We start from the raw sequence: 15,336 nt of genomic DNA on the forward strand, positions 1-15,336 counted from the left end.
TTTGCTCTTAATCAGGAGGTCATACACTGATTAGACCCTGAAACTAAAATAGTGTGTCATTGTTTTTTACCACCATCAGTTGTCAGGTCTAAAGAGAAATTATGACATTTACCTGATGGTGCCACAGACACTTGTGAGTGGTTGCCTAGAGAATGAGGGAAGCATTTTACTCAGGACAGGCTGTACCTAAAGCCTGGATATTTGGATTCTTGAATGTCACGTTTACAGATGTTTTATGCCTTCTCATTGAAAGTTTTGCCCAAGTTTACAGTTTCGCAGATTTTGTATATACATTTTCACAAGCAGACAATGTAAAGAAAAAAGTGATTGTTAAATATCAAATTTCTGATTTGACTTGTATCTCCTTCACTACATTGTTTTTAAGAGGGGAGGGAAAGCTAATTTTAAATGTCACATATCCAGAGGCAGCCATCTACATCCAAATGAAGACAGGCACTTGGTTGATGTTTCTATCTTCCAAGCTATTAATTTCAAAACATTAATAATTGATATACATCTCTAGACTCACAAACAATTGTGTAGAAATATAAGTTTACGTCTTAACTATATGACTTGGTTTGGAAATTAGCTCAGAGAATGCACATTACAGTTCTCAGAATTTTCCCTCATAAGAAGCTAGAACTTATAAAATTGTAGGCTTTAGCTCATCTCTTTTGGATGCCATATTGTGACTACCAATGAGTTTCAAAGGTAGTGGGGAATTTCACATGAATATTACTCTAAAGTTAAATTTAGAAACCTGACTAAATGTAACATTTGTGTTAGGTGTTGAGTAGATTTTGATTCATTTGTAGCAATACCCTGTATGTCATGGATTAATAACTTCCAAAATATCATGGAATGGTTTATCTGTATACATAGTTAGAACTACACACACATAAATGGCCCTTAGGTACATGCACTGTAAGTAACTTTATATTTGTATGATACATGAAAAATATATTTTAGATTTGTATGATATGTAAAAAATACTTCTACACATTTCACATATATCATTTCATGGATTCCAAAGCTTAGTCAACTGGGAGTTAGGTTAAATACTTGTCCAAACACCTCCACTGGGCATGTAACGGTTTTGGGGTTGAGCCCAAATTAAGGTCCCATGTAAATGCTCCCGCTGCATTCATAGCTCTCACGCGAGTGCTCCCACTGCATTTGTAGCTCCTTGTAAGTGCTCCACTGCATTAGTAGTTCCCATGTGAGTGCTCCCACTGCATTAGTAGCTCCCAAGTGAGTGCTCCTACTGCATTAGTAAATCCCATAGAAGTGCTCACCCTGCATTAGTAGCTCCCATCTAAGTGCTCACACTGCGCTAATATAGCACAAAGTCTCCATGTGCTGAGTCTATCGTGAAGCCTTACTGCCTTACAGTGACCTGGCAGGCTTAGCCAATGGGAACATATCTTTTAGGTAGTGTCATATATTACTTTTGTAAGAGCTTGAATTTTAGGATGAAACGTAGGTAGAAAACTTTGAACAAGGACAATCAACTGTCAGACAGCATATGATATGCTGAGAATTAGGATGAGGAAAAAGGAAGAAAAGGTTGGCTTTGTGACAACGAATCAGGCATGTGGGGAGTGCTTTATACCTGCTTAAGGACTAGAAAATACATCAATAAAAAGAAGAGAGAAATTCTCACTTTGTTACGTTAAGGGACTGCTACCATGTAAGTAGACACGGGGATGAGGGCACTATGTTTGTCTATGGAGAAGGCTTTCTGAGACAGAGTAAAGATTATGGTGCAGAGGAGAGGACCCAGAACTTGGGGTTCAGCACCTCCTTACAAGGGGGCAGGTAACCCTAAATATGGCACAGAGAACAGATGTGGAGATAGGCAGCCTGTTCTAACTGATCTGTTCTAAGACACATCTGGTTTTATGGGCCATTGTTCTTTTACATAACGACTCTTTGCAGATAAGTTAGAGCTGAGCCAAAGGATATAAATTTTGGCTTCGCTGAAGTTATTGTCTTCTTGCAAAACCCAATAATACCTAGTATTACTAGAATCCCTCCGCTGACAAGCTTAAATATATGCTATGAAGAAAAATGTTTTCTGAACGTGCCATGATGAAAGACCGCAAACGGTCAAGGCGATTTTGATGCATGCTCTCTTTTGTCATTTTACTTAAGAAGAATCTTTATGCCTCGACAGTTCATGTTCCTATGCTAGGGAAACAGGTTCCATAAAAAATGTAACTACAAAGCATAAGTAGAAAAATCCTACCCTGACATTGAAATTCTCTTTTAGAGAGAAGGATTTAAAAAAAAAAATTGTTGAGTTATACTGTGAGAAGTCAATACTTGATACACTTTCAAGGCACACTGGTGTCTGGATGCCCAAAGGTTTAGGAACCTGAGAGAACACACCATTTTCTTCCAACAGTTATTCAGAAGGTTACCTATATTTTTGTTTGGATCTAAATCTGTTCCCAAGAACAATGCTACGAATTACATTGGCTGTCTAAGAAACCAATTGCCTATTGTTCCTTGAAAATCAGACTTAGGGATGAGATTGCGTTGCTGGCCGCTCTACACAAGGCTCCTGCAAGGCCCACATGGACTGTTCCTCTCACTTGCTTTGGTTTGTGAACTATTAGGGAAAGAGAGGAATGGGTTTCCTAATGTCAACAAACACGGCAGAGAACGCTTGTAGGAAGTGGAACTCTAGCTTGTGGAACTGACATCATAAGCACAGCGATGAGTCATTTCTTCTCTGTACATTTCATTAATGGAACACGTCTTAATGTCATTGGAAGGGGCAGGCGGAAAGCACAGCCACTGAAATGCAGCCTGTGGCACCGGCTGGCCTGATGCGGCCAGCCTGGAGTGGCAACGGAGCCCAACAGGCTGGGGTGTCGTGGTATTTAGGCAGTCTGGATCTCCAAGATCTCTGCAAAAATGATCACTCATATATTCGTGTAAATCAAGGTTGGATTTCTAAGTAAAGAAAGTTTTAAATTCTTTTTCCAAAGGGAAGAGCCAGTGGGATCTAAGCCTTCAGATGCAGGGTGCGTTCAGGGCATAAAGGGAAGAGTGCAGAGGGGTCGTTTCTCAGGGGTTGGGTCCAATAAGTCCCTCCCTGGTAGGAGAGGAGAAGGGGGTGCTACTAACTGCCTGAGTGCTTATGGTGGACCAAGGTCCTTGCAAGGCACACAATTTAATCCTCAGAAGCACTTTGAGACGCAGATACCACTGTAACCTCATTTCACGCACTAGGAAACCGAGGTACAGAGCTAGGTTTGAAGCTGGGTCTGGAATTCCAAAGTCTATGCCCTTAACCCTTGTCCCCTCTTCCCTCCCTCCACAGTGTCTCGGGAGAGAGAGAGAGTCCCTCAGTGGAGGAGTCAGATCCCTGCATTGTGGGGCCTGGCTGATTCTGATGCTGAAAACCCCCCATCACTGTCTAGGCATTCATGGTCACTTGTTAAAACTACCCAAAGCCAAAGCCCTTGAGCCTGTTACAGCTGCTGGTGGCCCAGAACTGTCACATCTGCCTACAGTCCACGTGGCAGGTGCACCACAGCTGGGCTGCCTTCTGTTCCATTCTTTGAATGAGAAGTTATCATCCCTAGTGCTTGGAAGGGATGGGGGAGGCAACACTTAGTCCTTTGGATGTTATCCATTGAGTTCCATGGACTTGACCACTATTTTACTGGGTGCCTTCCTTGAGCAAAGAATGGTGCTAGGACTGAGTATACAAAAGTATGTAAGACAGATCTTACTCGAACAATTCATATAAAGAAAACATGGAACAAAAAGTTTTTACACTTGCCCTGGGACTCTAGGTAGTTCACTTATCTTTATTGATCTTCAATCTCTTATGTCTTAAATGGGCATAAAAATTGTATATTATTTTAAGGATTAGTTGTTTTCATATATTTAAAGTTTCCAGCACAATACTGGTATGTAACAATGCTTTCTTTAAAATGACAAACAACTGGCACCTTTCAAACCACATAAATAATAAATTAGGGTCTGAGTCACTGTGAAAGAGTAACCAGCAAAAAATGCACCTCTGCTGGAGATGTAAAATTACAGTTTCTTAAACATACAGAGCTGCCTATTTTAATACAATCTGGTTCTGCCAACTTGTCCTGGGCTGTGAAATATATCTTCATATTTTATTGTTATTGCAGATATCATTCACCCCTGACTCCATCCTGCTGAAGTAGTGAAGGGCTTTATGAGAATTCGGATAATGGAGAAAAGACAAGTACAGCTCCTATCCGACCTCTAAGAAAGCCAAGGCACTGAGAGGAGATGGCAACGAAGGATCTCAGAAGGAGCCCATCTGACCACAGAGGACTCGGAATGAAGAGCAGAAAGGAAGCTTTCTTCTTAATGTGAGTTTTTGTTTCTTTTCTTATTGTCTCTTTGATATTATGGAGCGCAGCACTTCTGAGAAAATATTTATAAGTTTGGACTATCTCAGACTTCTGGAGTCGATATCAATTAGGGTGACTACACTGGGTTACAGGGGCTGCTGTAATAAAGTGCCACAAACTGGGCAGCTTAAGCAACAGAAATGTAGTGTCTCACAGTCTGGAGGCTAGAAGTTTAAGATCAGGGTGTCGGCAGGGTTGGTTCCTTCTGAGGCTGTGAGGGAAGGATCTGTTCCAGGCCTCTCTCCTTGCTTCTAGTAATTCCTTGGCCTTTGGCAGTATAACACCCATCTTCACATGGCATTCTCCCTGTATGCATGACAGTCTCAAATGTCCCCTTTATATTTGGACACCTCTCATGTCAGGTTGGGGGTCCACCCTGCTCTAGGATGACCTCATGTTAACTAATTACACCTGCAACAACTCTACCTTCAATTAAGTTCACATTCATGGATACTGGGGGTTAGGACTTCAGCACGTGAATTTGGAGGGAAAATAAAATTCACCCTTAACAGTGAACAATTTATCCCATTTTGCCTGAGATTCTCCCAGTTTTAGCAATGGAAGTCCTGCATCCTGGGAAACCTCTCAGGGTGTGGAAAGAGTTGTGCAGTCATGTGGTTGTGGTTAAGAGTGGAGAGAAGGAAAGTCCCAGTATTCTAAACAGTTTCTGGAGGAATCAGGAGCAAAAGAATCTACACACAGGTGAACACGTCGGCCATTTTATTTGATGCTGTTGCGAGGCCCCTGGAGTGACTTGCAGGTTGGGGAGTGTGAAGACAGTCTCATTCGCCTGGACAGTGATTTTGTTTTAATATTGCCGATGAAAATAATCCATAACCAATCCATAAATGAAAATTTGGGTGAGTTTATTCTGGGCTAAAATCTGAGGACCATGGCCCGGGTCCTTTCTTCCCAAAGGAAGAAAGGGCACGGAAGAAGTGGGGTGTACAAAGTGGTTATATACCCCCAAATGGGATGTTTCACATATGGTTGAAATGTCCTTTTTACAACAGTTGCAAGACTGCTCTGTCGGCACGGTGATTGATGGACACAGCAGGTAGGTCTGCTGTCTCGGTGAACACAGCAGGGTGGCAGGTCTGTTGTCTTGAGCTGGGTGGTCACAGGTAAGCTGGGTGGTCAAAGGTGAGCACAGCAATCAGTTCCTAGCCTAAGGAAAGATGCTTATCCCTAAGGAAATGCCAATGTGGGGGGAAGTTGCACCTTTATCTTAAGGGCATTTGTTCTTACCATAGGAAATGTTTTAAAGCAGATATGCAATGCGTGCTCAACAGCCACAGTCAGGCCCTTTTGGAAAAACAAAGTCAGGCCGAATTAGGTTTACACCAAATGGCTTCCTCATATACTCCAATATATCCTATTGTGTGCCATTTCCATTTGTCAATATTAACTCTCTATGTTATGAATACATATTAACATTCATCCTCATTGATTTTAGCCTGAAAACGTCTTGGTGAACAGCTGATTTCTTAGGAACTACTCCCCAGACTGCCGTTCTCAAACAGGAGGCCATGGTCATCTGTTCTGATTTTGCCCCAGAGAAGTTCAGCTCGCAAAAGAATTACCGATACCACACCTGGGGTTCTCCTGTGTGCAGGCACCTGGCTGGTTCTTTATAGATGCTTCCTCTAAGCCCACAGCAACTTGGGAAAAGAAACCCCTGGCCCCTATTTTTAAGAGAGGAAATCCTGGCCTAGAGAAGCTGTGTCTCGCTCAATGCCCTGCACTGTTGTATGAGTCTGCTAGGACTGCTGTTAACAAAGGACCACAGACTGGGGGGCTTAAACAGCAGAAATTTTTGCTCTCAGTTCTGGAAGCTGGAAGTCTAAGATCAAGGTGTCAGGAAGGTTGGTTCCTTTTTATGGCGCTGAGGATCTGTGCCAGGCCTCTCCTCTAGCTTCTGGGGGTTTGCTGGCAATCCTTGGTGTTCCTGGATTTGTGGAAACATCGCCTTGATCTCGGCCTTCATCTTCAAGTGGTGATCTCCTTGTGTTCATGACTGCCTCCTAATTTTCCCTTTTTATAAGTACACCTGTCATATTGGATTAGGGGCCCACTCTACTGTAGGATGGCCTCATCTTAACTAATTACACCTGTAATGACCAACCCCCTTTCCAGATAAGTTTGCACTCCTAGGTACTGGGGGTTAGGACTTCATCATGTGAATTTTTGAGGATTGCAATTTCTCTGTAAGAACTGTTTCCATTGGGAGTTAAATTGTATTAAGGCCACCAAAATCTCATAGAGGGACAGCAGCCCCCCTACCACAATGGCCTGAACCAAACTCTGATGTTTGTGTGAATTGACAGGGGATGTTGCTAAAATGCATGCAGACTCTGATGCAATGCTTCTGGGGTGGGGCTGAGAGTCGGCATTTCTAAGAAGCTCTAGGTCAATGCCCATGTTGCTGGTTCAGGGCCCACTCTGAGTAGCCAGGGCTTGCGCTCTTTCAAGAATAGCCATAGAATGAGGAGAAAGATTTGCAAAAGATATTCAGATTGAAGGGCAATGACAGAACTAAACCAATTATGCAATCTAAATTGCCTGTGTGGACTCAGTGCTAATGGAGTTCTGTTCAGCCCTCAACGCTCAGGTAATGGAGAGAGAAGCACAGGCTGGTCTGCCTTCAGCTAAAACAGGTACACAGCTGCAGGCACATATGCTAATGATCATTAATAAGCTTATTTCATGACCTGATTTCTCTGTCCATCTCACATAACATCATTAGCCAGACAGATTGTGTTGGGCTGCTTACTCTAATTAGCACAATGAACAGAGACTGATGGGCTGCAGACATAATTTGAGAACTTGAAAGGACTCTGGTTGATGGAGCCCAGCCTCCTCACTTTCAGGGGAGGAACTGGGTTCCGGGGAGCTTTCCTCAAGGCTGCAAAGCCTGCCTGGCCCTGATGCTCTGGCGCTCAGTAAACCAGTGCCTCCGTAGGGGACGGTGGCAAATCCTCTCATCTGGTCCTAACAGAAAATCTTATGCTTTGATCTCTAGCTAATGGATCCAAGTTATGGGAAAAGGAGAAAAAAATGCTAATAATGAGGGAAACTCAAAGCAGTGATCAGGGTTGAGGTGACAGAGCAATTGGGGGTGCTGGAGAGAGGGCTCCTTAGCAGTCCCTGTGTCTCTGCAGATGCCGTCAACAGGAGACATACCCCAACGTTTAGAAAGTAAATTTTGCTTATTGCCTAATATTCTGCATGTACAGCTAATATCCCCAGGGAAAAGGTAGAGTCCCTGTACCAGCACAACATTCTAGAATTCAGATGATACTGCACTAAATTAAAGTATGCATACCCCATTAACTCAAATTCTGGAAGGTTAGGATGGGAAACCAGGCATCAGAAGTTACTAACTACTTGGTATAAAGGACTGAGAAAATCCTTCCCTCCATCAGGCAGCTGACCTGGCTGCCTGTCTCTGGAGCCAAGAGCATCCTTCTGTCCTTCAGGGGAGGAGCCCTGTGGTGAGCCTGGGGAGAAGAGGGTGAATGAAGGGCCCGAGGTCTCCTTGCCTTCCCCAGTACAGTTGAGGTGTCAACTTTCAGGCTGTGCTTTTCTACTGGCCAAGGCTATTTCTCCTGAGATCACACATAGAGGAAAACAGGCTCCAGGCAGGTGGGGGTGTTGCAGAAGGGTCTCTGGATCTGGTGGCCACCAGAGGTGAGGAGAGATGGAAGGAGAAATGGGCTACATTTGGGGAAAGATGTCCCTGCCTCTGTCATGCCATACACCGTGGCTTTCACCACCATCGTCTTGACTGAATTTCAGGACCTGTGTCAACAAATTTAATCCCGTTCGCCCAACTGTAGACTAACAGAGATCATATGATAAAAATGACATTTGAAAATGAAATTTGAAACCAGACAGTACAGAACCCTAAGCCCCTCTTGTCACTCTCCATTTGTGTGACCGAGGACAAATCTTAGCATCTCCAAGCTTTTTTTCCATGTATAATCAGTGACTGACATTATTTTCTTTGCAAGCTTTTTGAGAGCATTAAATAAAATGATTTAAGAACACAACAGAATGTAGCACGTATAGTCACTGTGTGATGACTGTTAAGCATTCCAGCACAGCTTAGGAAAAAATCTTAATCATGGGCTGTTAAAAATGTAACTTTGTTTCTTTTAGGTGCAATTGCTGTTCTGGAAGATGTCTGCCATGGTGTGGTCCTAAGGCTTTCTTTGCTGACTAGTTGGAATAGGATGATGTTAGAGTATAATGGTAGCAACACTTATAAGATACTTAGCACAGCTGTCTGCTTTTTCATGGCCATAGTTTGTTTTGCATCCTTTCTACAAGACAGCACTAAAGCAGTTGTGTTCAACTGGAGTGATTTTGCCCCCTCACTAGGAGCCGCTTGGCAATGTCTGGAGAGATTTTTAGTTGTGATTACAGAGGAGGTGCCACTGGCATCTAGTGGATATCGACCAGAGACGCTGCTAACTGCCCCACAATGAATATGACAGATGATAACAAAGAACTATCGGGCCCAAATGTCAATAGTGCTGTGATTGAAAAACACTGCACTAAAGTCAGTCAGCCAGATACTATCAGAATTATGGAAATTACCTTCAATTAGTAGGATATACATTAATGAGCCATACGGATTTTTTCCCTGTGGGACTTAACTATTTAAATGTGTATAGCAGCACAAATGTCCACTTTGTTTTCGTTTGAGCTGTTTATCACTACAACTGCATGCATGCAATGTTTTATGTTCTTCAAAAGTGGGCAAAATAATCAAAACATGTCTCTATCTCCGATAGAAAAGAGCTGCAAACAATTAGGCACTGAAGAATGTATTTTAGGGGGCTGGCACCATAGCTGTGTCGTCAAGTTTGCACACTCTGCTTTGGTGGCCCAGGGCTTTGCCGGTTCATATCCTGGGCATGGACTTAGCACCACTCGTCAAGCCACGCTGAGGCAGTGTCCCACATAACAGAACTAGAAGGACCTACAACTAGAATATAAAACTATGTACTGGGGGATTTTGGGGAGAACAAGAAAAAAAAAAATTGGCAACAGATGTTAGCTCAGGGCCAATATTTTTTTTTAAAAAAAGAATGTAGTTTATTGCATCTGCTTATATTTGAGGCAAACTGAACTAGAACCTTTACATTTTCAGATCTTCAAGAACAAACTTGAAAAAATCACTTGTTTGTATTCTCTCCATTTGTTGTGATGATTAGATGAGGACCTACATCAAATAAGAAAAACAAAACCATGTTGAGATGTGAACACTGGGCTGTTGACTGGATTTGCTCACTGTTTCCCAGACACTGAGATTAAATTTGTGCCTTTACAACATTTTCTCACTGAAAATACCATGGGCAATTAGGGTTGCTTCCAAATAGAGGGAATTTATAACACTAAAGACTACTGTATTGGAACAACCATTTTAGAAAAAAAATTGCAGCACCACATGGGAGAAATAATTTCAATTAAATAGCCAATCAAAATCATGTTCTGGGCACATGATATTACAAAATACTGTACTGGTCTGGATAAATAAAATGAAATTATATAAGCTATTACAGATAGTTACTAACCTCAAGGATGTTACATTGTACATGTAATCATGGGGTAAAAACTAGCTGCATGATTTACTTCTTTATAAATTCAAACAGCATTTTTTATTTTCCTACGTGTTCGGTTCTGTGGATAATGCACTAAACTGGGTGTTCACTGTCCCTTTCCTTCTCTGTTTCCATCCAGTGGGGCAGACAGAAGTTGAACATGTAATTAAGTGCGCGGGTGGGGATGTCCTGAGCATTGCATGTTGCTAACAGTTGTAAAGCAGTGTAAGAAATATCACGAGTCATCACGCGCTTCTTCCAAATGAAAGGGAGGCATAGAGAGTCCAGTGTGTTCAGAAGAGCAGGGCATTCTCCTGGGCCAAGGAAGACCTGGCATTCTCAAGGAAAAGACATGCCCTCCACAGCGCTTGTTTGAGGAGCAGGAGTAAAAATGGACAATTAGGAAGCAAAGATCATTTTGATCTTTATCTAAGTGCATATTTCCTCTAGGAGAAGCTGGATTACTTGGGGGAATATCCTGTAAGCAGAGCTGAAGTATACTACTGTGAAATTCAATCGGTGCCCCCACTCCCAGCATCGCACTATAGTTAGTACTGCTGGTGCTCATTTGGCGAGAGCTGGAGAGCACATTTCCTGGACCAGTAAGCACAGCTTCACCAGAGAGATACTGCTTTTGATCTATATATCATCTGAATTCTAGAACGTTGTGCTGGTACAGGGACTCTACCTTTTCCCTGGGGACATCAGCTGTTCCACGCAGAATGTGAGGCAATAAGCTAAATTTATGTTCTAAATTTTGGGGTACGTCTGATTTCCCCCAAGATGCAATCAGAATTTCAAAATAGCTTCTTTGTTCAGGGCCCAGATGAAAGCAGCAGTTTGCCAGAATTTGAATTTTCCTTCACAGCAGCCAGCAGCAACCCTGTGCCATATCCTTTTCTGAATGCAAAGATATCTTTAAAATAGAACTGGAGTGTGTTGTAGGCAGCATTAGAGAAAAAAAAGGAGCTAAAAGTGACCTAAATCTTGTGACTAATTCTCCTCTCTCTTTAATTTCTGATTGGCATTTGCCACCATTCACATTCTCAAGAAATGATGACCCAGCTGAGGAATTAAAAACAAACCTAATGTAAGTGCCGTCTCTGAGAGCTCCCAGCAATGCCTTTGAAAGAATGTTGTGTTTTTTTTTTTGTATCCCAGGGGCTGAAAGATAAGAAGACAGAGAGAAGACAAAATCTTAGGCTTCCTTCACTGCCAGTTTGTAGACAGTGGGGCCAAATGAGCTCATATCCAGAAGCGATTGATTCATTCTTCATTCAGATCCTTATCGAGAACTCAATTAATGGCCTGCTAAATCTGCACTTGCATGACTACATTCCCAGGCCCATCACTAAAAACTTAAGTAGCTTTAATTAGTTTTTATTGAAAAGAATAAATAATGTAAGTATTGACTCTCTTGGATTTAAATTTTTGTTATTGGAAATAGTAAGGCATTCAGGCACTTTCATTATTGCCTGTGAGTGTCTGGTGAATCACCATGGGATGGCTTTTTAAAGATCTCCTATAAAAGTTCCCTGGTCTATTATAGGAGGCGCCACTAAAAGCCACGCTATGCTCATAATTGTGAAGTTAACAGTTTTAATCTGTTTCCGAGTGGGCCTCGGGAGGGGAAAAGAAAACCTAGATTTCTATTCTCCTGTATTCTTTGACCTTGAACTACATCGTACCCTTTCTCTCAAAATTCCTGATTCCTGTGGATTCCTGTGGATATTTTGCAAGGCTGGCTGAAGGCAGCAGGCTGTCAAGACGTCAGCCAAATCGTCTCATATGAGGAACATTTGGCACTCCCACTGCTGCTAGTTGTTAATCTGTGTTCGAGCAGGCCCTTCAGTGGCCACTGCTGCGTGCTCTGAACCACATGTTGGTTAGAATGTTAGAGTGAAGCTTTCTAATTCTGAATCTGGGTGGGCTGCTGAATGTTCAGCCTCCGGCATGCAAAGCTGATTAATAGCCATCCAAACGTCTTTAGCACTTTGAGCTGACTATCCACCCACCATACCTGCCTTGCTGTTTTTTTCCCTCTAAAACACTCCAGTAAACTCTGGAGGCATGACCTTGGTCCTACAATATCCCCCGCTACACAATTCCTTCCCAAATAGCTTGTGTGTTTATCCCTGAAATAAATATATTATCAACTTGCATGAATAATTTCAGCAAAGAAAACTATAGTTAGGAAAGAAAGTCTGCTCCTTGCCGTCTGGGCACTCCGGGAATTTAGTCCACATCATGGAGGGAGGCTGGGCGTTGAGTTGCTTTGGTAAACTAGTCTGGGCTTTCACAGATCCGTCTCTCTCTCAAAGATGCACACACATTACTTCTCTTAAGATGGAGCCAGAGATATTTCACAAAGACAGCGAGTTTATGAGAAAAGAAGGGGAGATATATGCCTACCTTTTCTCAAAAAGAACCGATAAGCTGTGTTTTTCCTGCTTGCAATTTTGGAGCCAGACATCTGCAGCTCATTAGTCATCCACAACTGTCATTCAAATCATTAATTGAAAGAATTGAAGTACATCTTAACGATAAAAATACATTTACTTTCTCCCTCATTTTCTTTTAAGCTAGCATCATACTGAGCTGCGTTCAACTACAAAGTTTCATCATATTGTTTAAAATCCTTTGTCTTGATCATATCATCCTATTCCCTATTTCCTGACAGTGGCTATCTTGCATTTTATCAAGACTGAAAATATGCAGTTTCTTCTTGCTGCAAGCTTCTCTCTCTCCCCCTCTTCTTTTCCTCCTCCCTGTCTCCTTTCCTTTCCTATGTTTTTTTCCCAGAGTACCTCCCTCTACCCTCTCATTCCTTATCTCCTGATAGAGATACTCTTGCTGTCATTGGTCATAACCAGAGATTATAGCAGAAAACATTAAAATATTTACATTTTGATTTATAAATTGAATCCTAAAACAAAAGACCCTCCTGTGCCTGGTCTATCTCTCAGAGAGAAAGGAACTATGGCCCACCCGGTCCTCCCACAGTCTTCTTATATTGCTCAGCTTGTTGTTTGAAATTGATCAAATTTCGGGCACTTTTCTGTACATTTCTTCAATGCTTTCCAAACCAACTGAATATTAGAATTGTTTGGTTCGTTGCATAGACTAAAATTAATAGAACATTTGTCTGTGAAAAAATTAAATGATAGTGTGGTAAAACCAGATTTTCCTGTTTTCAGTTTCCTTTAAAATAGCATCTATTAGGACTCTGGCTAATGTCAAAAGGACTGGCTAATCTTGGAAATGGAAATAATCATGGAACAGTAAGGATGTTAATCATGGATCCTGTTTTTAAATTATGTATTATATATGTGAGCACACGTACCATATACACATGTATGTTTATATGTACATGGATATACCACATAATATTATATAATGTGCTATTTGATATATGTATTATGCATATATAGCACTTATCTGCATGAGTGCAAAAACTGATTAATTCCTTCAGACCCAGACCTTCCACGTATGAACCCGCTTTGTCCGTTGGTTCGGCCCTCTGGGCCCTGAGTTAGCTGTTGACCTGAAGGCAAATCTGGGAACCCTGGGGCTTTTGTGCTCAGCACAGCAGATCTTCCATGTGGCCTGCCTCACCACATGGGCCAGATCAGATACCAGAGGCTTTGAAACCAACTTGCAGGTGATTTGGAATTTCTCCTGTGGGCTCTAGGGAGACAAGAACAATTTTTGAGGAGAGAAGAGACATGATTTACCTCCGTGTTCTCATAGCAGTGTGTGTGGAGGACAGTGTGGCCTACCTTTGAAAGCAATACTGAAAACTTTAGCTTGTTTGGCCCTTACTATGTTCAAGATCCTGCAGCTTCCTTATTTATTGGTCCTGATAGTGTCCTGATGGAGCCATACTGGTTTGGGATTGCCTGCTCTGCTCCTTCAACTTGCCAGTGTGCATTGTGCTAAGATGGTATGAGTAGGAATAGTCCCCAAGTCACTTGTCCATGGGACTCTTTATTGTTGAGTATCTTGTAAGACTACTGTTCAATCATTCAGTCAATCATTAATCCATTTAGTCATTGATTCCTTCTAGAGCTATTTATTGAACAGCAGCTATATGCTAGGCACTCAGTAAGGCACTGGGAATCCGGGAACACACTTGGTAAGCAACCTGAAAGCACATCAAGGCCGAGAGGAAGCCCACTGGCTGTCAGTGCCCTTCCAGAGAACCACTTATATCAAAAGGTGTTTGAGAAGGAAAGAAGTGCCTGAAAAATATTAGAGGGACTTAGATTGAAGTTGTGATAAAGGGATAGAGAGGCTGATGGGCCCAAAGCCTAGGCCATATGAGAGCAAGGATTCTGGGGGAGTCCTGGTCTTTGGAGGAAACAGAGACCCTAATACTGGGTAGACACTGAGTTGATGAAAGCGCAGTGGTATTTGAGGTGGAGGGCAGGGTGTATGAAGATGAGCATGCATTTTTCTCATGAAGGAAAAGGACAAGGCCCTCAGCATAAGGTGCTTCTATTGAGAATTGTGTGGGTTCTTTCTCAACGTGGGCATCTCTCCCCTCACTGGGAACATAGGGCTCCGGCTGCTGGGTAACGAGAGAGTCATCAGGCTAAACTTCGTTAGGCAAAGACTATTCACAAATACTTTTTTTAAAATTTAAACTATCAATATGTATGAAACTATTATAAGAAAAATATTGTGTTTTAGGAACTGAATAAGTGGTTTTCCATTTTTTTTATCCAAATCCATCTAATATGTTTTGTGACCATAGTTGAAATAGCCACATTTAAGACCAGAAATGATTATGACATTTATTTAGACAAATCCCCGATGAGCTCTCATTAAGAGAGTTCTCTAAATAAACATATTTAGAGAGCAAAGCAGATTGATGAATATTTCCTAAACCAGAAATCCTATGTATCTATAATTGATCTAGTTTCATTGAGAGCAAATTGAGATGTAAGTCTAATAAATACCTTTCAGTAGAAATAGTAAAAACTTCATGTGATTAATAACTTACAAAAAATGCTAACCAATATTTATTGAGCACCTTTTAGTTTCAAGGCACTGTAGTTTTTCTTGTGGAGGTGAAAAAAATTATGAGATTTATTCTGAAGAGGAAAGGAGTCCCCCATGAAACTGGAGACTGAGAATTGACCACTTGATATGGTATAAAAAGATGACCAAAAATCTCCAAAAATGTTTCAGTAGAGTGGTAGAAAAATAAGCCACATGACACCGGCATGAGGGATACTAAGAAACGTCAAGACGTGAGGCAGCCAAGGTGAAGTAGCAAGCTTGTCAAACAGATCTGAAAGTGCTCTGCATTGGGC

The sequence above is a fragment of the Equus quagga genome, chromosome 8 (genome assembly GCF_021613505.1).
Source record: "Equus quagga isolate Etosha38 chromosome 8, UCLA_HA_Equagga_1.0, whole genome shotgun sequence".
NCBI lineage: Eukaryota > Metazoa > Chordata > Mammalia > Perissodactyla > Equidae > Equus > Equus quagga.